Here is a 10228-nt window from a genome sequence, read left to right on the forward strand (position 1 = left end):
TAGTCTCATCTACTACCTTCCCTACCCTCCAGTCACACTGCCCTTCTTCTGCTACCTGGAAGGGATCTTCGTTCCTTTAGTTTCAGGGCTTTTGCACGTACTCCTCCACCTGGCTGGAAATCTCTTCCTTAATGACCAGTAACTTCTCCTCATCTTCTTAGATTCTAGTTTAGTCATCACCTCTTCAGGTAAGCCTCCTTGACCTTTTAGACTTGGCCAGGCTTCCGCTCTCCTCCCTAGTCACATCCTCTCATAGCATGGAGAATTTCTCCTTGAGGGCTTTATCACCATTTGTAATTATACATTCATTTGTATGATAGCTGAGTACTCTGTGTCCCCCACCAGTAGAAGCTCCATGAATCTCTGACATCTAGGGCAGTTCCTGGTACATGGTTGTTGTTACTAGTTGCTGCAAAGTCGGCTCTGATTCATGTCCATCTGATGTACAACAGATGAAATGCTGCCTAGTCCTGCACCATCTTCATGATTGTTGGTATGTTTGAGTCCAGTATGCAGCTATTGTATATTTTGAGTGCCTTCCAGTTTAGGGGGCTTACCTTCCAGCACTATGCTGGACAATATTCTCTTGTGATCTATAAGGTTTTCATTGGCTAATTTTCAGAAGTAGATTGCCAGGCCTTTCTTCCTAGTCTGTCTTAGTCTGGAAGCTCCACTGAAACTTGTCCACCATGAGTGACCTTGCTGGTATTTGAAATGCTGGTGACATAGCTTCCAGCATAATAACAACATGTAAGTCACCACAAAACAACAAAGTGTCAGATGAATGGTGTTGGTAGATGGTAGATCCTCAGTAAATATTGTTGCATGCGGTGGAGGGTTCTCTGGATAGAAATCTTGGTGTTACCTCCTTGCACCCTTTGCCATTGTCTTCTGACCTCTCTGAATGAGTTTTTGAAGGGTTTATACCTCTTTCAATAACTCCTTTATCGACTTTATTAACTTATGAATTTATCCAATCATCATTCACTAAGCATGCACCAAGTACCAGGCACTGTGCTTGGTTCTAGAGCTATGGTGGTGAGGAGAACAATTCCTGCCCCTCAAGGAGCTCAAGGGCCCTCAGAAAGCCTTAAGTATGAGACCATCATGGTTGGATCAGTGATTTAGAAAGACCACTCTGGGTGCAGGGAGAAGGATGGTTTGGAGGGGCCAGGCTAGAGGCAGGGAGACCAGATGGGAAGCTGGTCCAATGATCCAGGCTAGAGACAATGAGGCCTGAGCGAGATCCACAGGCATGGAGATAAAGAGAAAGGGCAGTTACAGAAGGTATTTAGGAGGTAGGAAGATCTCAGCCCTTTGTGTCTGAATGAGGAGAAAGAGCCCTAGGATAACCCCTAGGTTTCTGACTTAGTGGTGTCATGATTCCCGTGACAGAAGCCACAGGAGGGTTGGGGGAAGAAATGAGTTGGTTAGAACTTGGTTTCCCAAGCCAGTTAACAGTTTTCACTTCTAAAGAGATTCTGAGTAACCTCAAGCTTCATTCAGAGGAGACTCTATTTTTAGGAAAAATCAAGGTGACTCTTTGTTTTAAATTTGCATGTACTAATGTTCACTCTTTTTGGTGTACAGATCTATGAATTTTGACGAATGCATAGAGTCATGTAAACACCACCAAAATCAAGATATAGAACAGTTCCATCATGGCTCTCTCCCCCCCGAAAATTCTCTCATTCCTTTGTTGTCAGACCTTTCCCAACCCTTAACCCCTGGCAAGCACTGATCTGTTCTCTGTTCCTATCATTTTGCTGTTTCCAGAATGTCACGTGAATGGAATCATACACTATGGAGCCCTTTGAGTCTGGTTTCTTTCACTTAGCATAATGCATTTGCGATCCATCCATGTTGTTATGTGTATCAATAGATGATTGCTTTTTATTGCTGAGTCGTATTCTGTTGTATGGATTTACCACAGCTTGTTTATTTCATTCCTCAGCTGAGGGACACTTGGTTTTACAGGTTTTGGCAATTATAAGTAAAGGTGCTATAAACATTCACATAACAGGTTTTTGTGTAAGCACAGGTTTTTATTTCTCTTGAGTAAATAGCTGGGTGTAGAATTGCTGAGTTGTATAATAAGTATTATGTTTAACTTCATAAGAAACTATCAAACTGTTTTCTAAAGTGGTTGTACCTTTTTGCATTCCTACCAGCAATGTTTGAAGAGTTCCAGTTGCTCCACACACTTGCCAGCACTTGGTATTGTCAATTAAAAAATATATATACTTAAGTCATTCTAGTAGGTGTGTGGAATCACTGGGTGGTGCAAACAGTTAACATGCTCAACTGGTAACTGAAAGACTGGAGGTTCAAGTCCACCCAGAGGCACCTTGAAAGAAAGCCTGGCAATCTACTTCTGAAAAGTCAGCCATTTGAAACATGGAGCACAGTTCTACTCTGATACACGTGGGTTTGCCATGAGTCAGAACAGACTCCATGGCAACTGGTAATAGGTGTGTAGTGGTGTCTCAGTGTGCTTACAATTTACATTCCTTTATGACTAATGATGTTGAAGATCTTTTCATATGCTTATTATTTGCCATATGCATATTTTCTTTGGTGAAATATTTGTTCAAATATTTTGCTCATTTTAAAAATTGTTTTTTTTTTAAATTATGTTTAAGAGCTCTTTGTGTGTCATTTGTTGGATATGTGATTTGCAAATATTTTCTCCCAGTTTGTGACTTGTGTTTTCATTGTCTTAATAGTCAGTGTCTTTTGCAGAGCAAAAAGCAAAAAAAAAATTTTTATATTTTATTTTTGTTGTTGAGAATATTAAATGAATAATTTCTTTTGTAAGGATCAGCACAGAGCTGGTTCTTATGAGGTGGAGGTTAAAGATGTTACAAGTCCACTTTTTCCAAATTGCTGTACCACTCCATCATCTCTAACATCAACTACTCCTCCTCCCCTTAGTACTCTCCCTCTCATCTTTGAGTTCCATAATTCACTGCAACGTCTCACAGAACTCACAAACCGTATCAAGGAAATGGCTCTCACAGTTATGGAGGCTGGCAAGTTCCAAATATGTGGGTCAGGTGTAGGTTTCTCCTGACTCATGTGGCCAGAGGGGCCGACGAACCCAAATCAACAGGCCAGACGACAGGCTGCTGGCTCACAAGGCTGCAGAAGCTGGCAAATCCCAGAATCGGCAGGTCAGACAGCAGGCCACTGGCTCAAGTCCCAAGAACTAGAGGTCAGACAATGATAAGCTGGATGCAAGATCCAGATGTAGGGAGAAAGAGAGCCCCAGCAGAGCACCCACATATATACATTGGATGCAGGCCACACTCCAGGGAAGGGCGTGACTTAAGTAAGGGTGGGACTTGAGTCACGCCCTCCTGCAAGGCCGTGGCTCAAGATACACCCCACACTAATTCCGCCTCATTAACGTATAGATGTTAAAATTTACAACACATGAAATGGAGGATAATTGGGATAATTACATCAGATCACAAAATGGAAGACATCCACACAATACTGGGAATTACGGCCTAGCCAAGCCAACACACAACACCAACCACCACACCTCGTTAGGGTTCCATACACCTTATTTGCATGGTCACCCAATCATTGTGGGAGAGTCACGAAGACTACAGCTAGAAGGGCCATATTAATTCACTGCACTGCAGGCCACCCCCTAGCTCTTCTAGTCATTGGCCCTTTCATGCTTGAAGGATTAACTTCCCCCTCCCAATCATTTTACCAGTCCAAAACAGTCATTAACAATTAGTCCTTCAGTAGGACAAAGAGTCCTCATAGCGAGGTTACTCAGGTACCAGCCATTCAAGTCTGCTGCAGGTGTCCATCTGATCTGGTCAGGTTCTCCAAAAGTCATCTTGTCGTCACCCTTTCTGGCCTCTGATAAAATTTAACTGAGAGAATATTATCCCCTTGCTCTGAGTCTTTCTTAGGGTATGAGCATAATGTTAGATTTCCCCTGCTGCATAATCTGTCTGTTCATTCCTTTACCTTCAGCTATTATTTCTCCTTCCTTCAATTTATCATTTATTTTTAACCAAACTTTTCTACCTCGGGAAGGGACATCATGTTCAGCTGCTGTGCCAGTCCAGATTGCTGGTAGCAAGACCAGTCTAGCAAGCGCTTCCCCTTAGTCCACTCCCATTCATGTTGGGTAGGGTTACATAGGTAAAACACTAGTGGGCTATCTCGCCCACTAGGCAATATGGCAGTATTCACTGTCAACCCCAATTTTGCCAGGTGAGGGGAAGGTACAATCCATCCCATCAGACGCTTGGGAATTCTGGTGTACACGTTCAGGGGCATATTTCCAGTCTCTTGCTTTGGGATCACCCCTGCTTACAGCACCCGCAGCTGCTTCCCTGGTCCTGGGACTGCAGCATCCAGCAGGATAAAAACAATTCTAGGTGATGTGGGGAAGAACTGTACAGTGGCACCAGTGTCTTCCCCCAACCCCTCTTCCCCAGATCTCCCAGAGAAGTGTGGGAATCTGTCCAGTGGTGATCCTCTCTTCGCCCCCATCATGGGGAGTGTGAGCACACACTCATGAAGAGGTGTGAGCCAGCCCTTTCTGCCTTTATCTCCCCCCATTTTAGATAACAAATGTTTCAACTGTCCATTACAATTCTCTGTCAAACCATTACTCTGAGGGTGGTATGCAACATAGTATGTCAATTTAATGTGATGTTTCTTGGCCCATTGCTGCAGCCTGTGGGCTGTAAAGCGTGTTCTTGGTCTGATGAAATATAACTCAGTGGCCCAAATTGGTACATTATCTTTTGTTCCAATCCCTTAATGGTGTTTTTGGCATTTGCATCATGGGATATGCAAAGCCCAGTCCTGAGTAAGTATCTATTCCTGTGAGGACCCATTTGTAGCCACCTGGTGCCACTGGCATCATTGGTCCAATATAATAAACTTGCCAGCTATGTGCAGGGCCTTCTCCCCAGGGAATCTGCCCCATAGCTATCTGCAACCTCTGTCTTTCTTGCTGGCAGACATAGCAGTGCTTATTGGCATTTTGAGCCTCAGAGGGTGCAAGGGGGATATGTCTAGATTTAGCCTGTCTCTGCATTGCTGTAACACCCCAATGTCCGCTCATTTCATGGACCCAGTTGGCCACCTCAAGTGAGCATACCAACAGGTTCACTTGCTGATTCCAATCGCCTTATGATCCAGGAAGGGGGTTCTTCTGATGGGTATAGACATGTCTTCCCAGAGCGCTTTCCATAGGTCCATAACCCTACATGGGTGTCCCCTTATTAGTCCAACTTTCAATTGCCCATTTACCTGGCCATATAGCCAGGCCATTAGTCACTGCCTATGAATTGGTAAAAATCCAAGCATATGGGCTTTCACCATTGTGCAATTCTTCCATCATGGCTAGTGTCTTAGTTACCTAGTGCTGCTATAACAGAAATACCACAAGTGGATGGCTTTAACAGAAGTTTATTCTCTCACAGTCTAGTAGGCTAGAAGTCCGAATTCAGGGCGCCAGCTCCAGGAGAAGTCTTTCTCTCTCTGTTGGCTCTGCGGGAAGGTCCTTGTTATCAATCTTCCCCTGGTCTTGGAGCTTCTCAGCACAGAGATCCCAGGTCCAAAGGATGCGCTCTGCTCTTGGCACTACTTTCTTGGTGGTATGTGGTCCCCCGTTTCTCTGCTCACTTCTCTCTTTTATATCTCAAAAGAGATTGACTTAAGACACAACGTAATCTTGTAGATTGAGTCCTGCCTAACTAACATGACTGCGTTTAATCCTGCCTCATTAACATCATAGAGGTAGGATTTGCAACACATAGGAAAATCACATCAGATGACAAAATGGTGGACAATACTGGGAATTATATCCTAGCAAGTTGATGCACATTTTTCAGGGACACAATTCAATCCATAACATCTAGGAAGACAGCATGCAGTTCAGCCCATTGAGCTGATCTTTTCTTACCTTCTTCAATCAGAGTCTTTACATCTGCTGGTCTTGATGCAGAAGCTTTCCACATCACATGTTGTCCATGTGCCCTGGAACTGCCATTCATGAACCAAGTGGCCTTTTGCTTGTCAGCCAAAAGTTGTTCATAAGGCACTGTCCATGTAGCAATGGGCTCTGGCAGTTTCTCAGGTGGTTCCAGGGTAGGATCTATGGGAAAAGAGGCTACCTGCTTGGCGTGGATTGAATTATGTCCCCCCAAAAATGTGTCTTATCAATTTGACTAGGCCATGATTCCCAGTGTTGCGTGGTTGTCCTCCCTTTTGTGATTGTAATCTTACATTAAAGAAGATTTGGGTGGGATTGTAACACTACCCTAACCCAGGTCACATCCCTGATCCAATGTAAAGGGAGTTTCCTTGGGATGTTGCCTGCACCACCTTTTATCTCCTGTAAGAGATAAAAGGAAAGGGAAGCAAGTGGAGAATTGGTGACCTCATACCACCAAGAAAGCAGTGCCAGGAGTACAGCGCATCCTTTGGACCTAGGGTCCCTGCACAGAGAAGCTCCTAGTCCAGGGGAACACTGATGAGAAGGCCAACAGAGACAGAAAGACTTCCCCTGGAGCTGACACCCTGAATTTGGACTTTCCGCCTACCTTACTGTGAAGAAATAAATTTGTCTTTGTTAAAGCCATCCACTTGTGGTATTTCTGTTATAGCAGCACTAGATGACTAAGACACTGCTTACAGATACAGAGGGTGCCTCCCTGCATCTCCCCAGTAGCTTGTTTTTGTATTAACAATTTCCATTTTATTATGGAACTATTTTGGGCACCGCCTTCCTAATTAGAGTGTTTCTCTGACATCACCCAAGACATTATGGGTATTTCAGGTCTCATGATGATTGTATGTCCTTCTGTCATTGAGGTAGTCTCAATCAATGCCCAATAGCAGGCGAGTAATTGCCTTTCAATGGCGTGGACTGTGCTGCAGCATCTGGAAACTTTCTAGTCCAGAATCACAGTGGTCATGTAGGGTGGCATGCTCAGATTTTTGCCATGAGCTCCAGTCTGCGTGTGTGGCAGACACCTCCAAAATCATGTCTGAATGTGGATCATAATGACCTAAAGGCAGGGAGAGTGAGACCACTTTCTGTAATTCAGACATAGCCTGCTGTTACTCTAGCCCCCATTTGAATGCAGTTTTCTTCCAAGTGGTTTTATGGATGGGGGCCAGCAATATTCCCAGATGTGGAAAATACATTCTCCAAAATCCAAATAGACCAACCAAACGTTGGGCCTCCTGCTTAGTCTTGGTGGTAACTAGTGACAACAACTTATTCTTGGTTGCCTGCAGAGTGTCACAGGTGGCTCCTGCCCAAGTTATTCCCAAGAATTTCACTGTTTGGGCAGGGCCCTGGATTTTTGTTAAATTTATTAACCAGCCTGTGTTGGTCATGTGGGCCACAACTGTATTCAAATCAGCCCTAGCCTGTTTTTCAGTGTTTGATATTAACATAATATCATCAATGTAATGCATCATTACACTTGCTATCCATACCAAGTCCAAGTCTTTTCTAACCAAACTATGATAGTAAGCCAGTAAATTCAAGTAATCCTGTGGCAATGCAGTGAAAGTAAATTGGGATCCTTCTAACGAGAAAGCAAACTGTGGCTGTCTCTTTTCCAAGACTGGGATCAAGAAAAAAGCATTTGCAAGATCAGTCACTGAGTACTAGTCTCCTTTACCCTGCTGAATTTTCTGCATTGTTGATACCATGTCTGGAACACCTGAAACCACAGGTGACACTACTTTATTTAGGCCTCAATAGTCTACTGTCAGCCTCCATGAGCCATCTGCCTTTTTCACAGGCCATATAGGGCTATTATACAGAGAATTTGTTGGTACCAACTCTCCAGCCTTTAGCATGTCTTTAATCAAAGCAGTAATCTCTTTTTGTCCACCAGGTATCCTATACTGTGTCAAATTAACAACTTGAGTGGATTCAGACAATTCTAATGGTTCCCATTTAGGATCTCCAATCAATACTGGCCTAAGGGCAGACTTACATGCCTTCAGTTTTTCAATATCAGATAGAGGAAGTGTTCCCCAATTAGACATAATATCCATACCAATAATACATTCAGATAAGGGAAATGCAACTACTTCATACAAGATCTGTTTAAATCTTCCAATTCTCATCTAAACTTTCACCTTATTCTCATCAACTGTTGCATCCCCATATCCCTCTGGTCTAACTTTAGGCCTCTTCAAGATTTTATGGACAGTTTTAGGAAAACTCTGTCCAGGAGCCCCAAGAAAGTCTCTTCCCCACTCCCGGGCCATTTCACCCACACATGTGCATATGGTCTCAGGTCCCCTTCTGGGGACTAGTCCAGAAGACCCTGGTCCCCTTGTCAATCCTTATCTTGATCAACTAGCTGAGCCTCTGCTTCAAATGGTCCCAGGTGGGAATTTTCATCATTAAATTCCTCCCCACTAGGGTGAAATAGAATGGACTTGTTTAGGCCTCTTTAATGTTGAGGGACCAACAGGAGTTTCCGTTGGTCCACCCAACCTCCCGTAGTGCTGCATTAGAATCTTTGTTACAACTCTATCAGTGTCCACTTTATTCATCCCATTTCTTAGTAACCATCTAAATATCTCTGTCCTGCTGGGGTAAGTTCTTTCCCCATTGCCTCTTCCCATTCTCCTATGAATCACCCTTATGTTTCTTGCACCTGTAAGACCCATGCAGGGAAGCTGTGCCAACAGATCCAACAAGGCTTCTCAGATCATTGCTTTGTTTTACAGTAGCAAGTTTACATGGGGTGCCCATGTAGAAGGGGCTCCCTTGATTACCATATCTGCCACAACCTGTGTAAGGGACATACTCATTGGATGAATATCCTGATCACTATAAAGCCATTCCAGCATAGCTTGCATAAGCAGCTTACCAGCTGCTTCCTCTGGAGTGTTCAATTAGGTATTTAGAGGGGAAGAGGGGCAGCTTCCCTTACCATGGTAAACAAATCTCACTAAAAATTTTATCCAGTTTACCAGGCTGGCCATTCCCTCTGAGTTAACCTGCTGTGTAACTAGATCTTGTATCATCATTTGTGACTGTTCCATAGTGAGCTGTGGGTCTTGGCATCAACCCAAACATACTCTTCCATCTGCAGCATTCAAAACTAAAGACACTGCTCCTAAATTATTCACTCTCACAATCCATTTTAGTAACAGTTCCTCAGGAAGCTGACAACACCAATCCACAAACTGACGTAACTCCTTTACACTATACCCACTGGTTTCAATAATTTCTTGGTTTTGTCCATTCCCCTCCCGGACTACCTTCTTGGTGATCAATGGTTGTAGGGGAACTTCCTGTTATTCTGACATGATTTTTCCTTTCCAGGTCGGCCCTGAGATTGGTCCTGAAACTAGTGGTCGTAGATCAGACTGGACTGGATCTGCGCTTGGTTCAGTGTTAAAATCTGCCCGTATGTTCTTCTTCCCTGCCATTGCAGCTATTACTGATAACAGAAACCAAGGAATTGTATGTCTGGCCCTTTACTTATCACTCTGTATTTCTATATGTATCCAACTTGCCAATTCCTCAGAAGTTATATCTACCACTCCTACTTCCCATGAATAGCTTTTACCTTTGGTAACTGATTGCAATGTAACAGCTGCTTCAATCCATGGGTGTTTTTATCCCATCCAGAAACCAAAGGTTTCTCATTCTCCCATTTATTTCCTTTTTTCCAAAACCACATATTCCAGTGAGTCTTGGCCATTGCAGCAAAACCCACCATTCTGACACCAACTAAACAAATAATTTCTTTTACAAGGATCAGCACAAAGCTGGTTCCAATGAGGTGGAGGTTAAAAATGTCACAAATGTCCAACTTTTCCAAATTGCTGTACTACTCCATCATCTCTAACATCAGCTACTCCTACTTCCCTCAGTACTCTCCCTCCGATCTTTGGGTTCTGTATTTCATGGCAACATCTTACAGAACTCACTAACTGTATCAAGGAAACGCCTCATGTGATTGTGGAGGCCGACAAGTTGCAAATCCATGGGTCAGGTGTAGGCTTCTCCTGACTCATATGGCTGCAGGGGCTGACAAACACAAATTGGCAGGCCAGATGACAGACTGCTGACTCACAAGGCTATAGAAACTAGCAAATCTCAGAATTGGCAGGTCAAATGGCAAGCCACTGGCTCAAGTCCCAAGAACCAGAGGTCAGACAATGACGAGCTGGGTACAGGATCCAGATGCAGAGAGACAGCCCC

Source organism: Trichechus manatus, unplaced genomic scaffold (assembly GCF_000243295.1).
Source record: "Trichechus manatus latirostris isolate Lorelei unplaced genomic scaffold, TriManLat1.0 scaffold00015, whole genome shotgun sequence".
In the NCBI taxonomy this organism is placed as follows: Eukaryota; Metazoa; Chordata; class Mammalia; order Sirenia; family Trichechidae; genus Trichechus; species Trichechus manatus.